Source organism: Bubalus bubalis, chromosome 4 (genome assembly GCF_019923935.1).
Source record: "Bubalus bubalis isolate 160015118507 breed Murrah chromosome 4, NDDB_SH_1, whole genome shotgun sequence".
In the NCBI taxonomy this organism is placed as follows: Eukaryota; Metazoa; Chordata; class Mammalia; order Artiodactyla; family Bovidae; genus Bubalus; species Bubalus bubalis.
This window is the reverse complement of record NC_059160.1, coordinates 158,380,757-158,381,587: the sequence shown is the minus strand read 5'-3', so window position 1 is coordinate 158,381,587 and position 831 is coordinate 158,380,757.

Sequence of the window (831 nt, the reverse complement as noted above, 5' to 3'; positions counted from 1 at the left end):
AGTGCCTGGAAACAGTGCTGCATGAAGACTTGGTCCTCTCCTTACCCCACGAGGTTCTGCAAAATGACTGAACCAGCCTCTGTTTTGTGCAGACTTCTGGTCTCGTGTTTCTGTGGCCTGATTTTCTACATCTGCAAAGCCAAGAGGCAGACCCTGATCTGCGGGGTTCTCAGATGCTCTTTTCATGCACGTCCCCCACCCCCACCAGGGACTCGGCACCTCCTTCCCTCAGCTCCACGGGACTGGCTCTCAGACTTCCTGCCTAGGTGGTGCCTGGGGCAGCTGCCCCTCCATCGTCAGACCTTCTGCAGCGCCCTCAGCTGTCCTCCACCCATCTCCATTTCCCTCTAGAACCAGGCCTGGGTGCCATTGAGGCCCGTGCACCTACTATGCCTTGTCCCTGAGGGGCTGAGCCCATGGGAAGTGCAGAGGTGAATCCAGGAGTGGGGGCCCTAGCATGAGTGTCTCAGATTCAGATGCCACGGGCCCCAAAGGGAGCACACGAGCTGCAGCTGGCGGGAGAGCACATGCCCTGGACAGAGGGCAGAGCCACTCTGTGCCCCAAACCGTCACCGTAGAGCCTCCTCCAGGCTGGTGGGGCCTCACCTCCAGGTGCCTGAAGTTCTAAACAAATTGTCCTGATTTTTTTAATGTTGGCAACTAAGCAACGTGCAGCCAGCTGTCTTAATTGGAGGGTGGTGATGGCGACTCTTTATGAGCACTTCATACGTGCCTGGTAAGGTGCTGGGCCTTTCTGCATGGTTAAGTCACCATTCCTGTCGTCATGCCTTACAAATTGGAAACACAAGCCCAAGAAGTGGAAGCCACCTG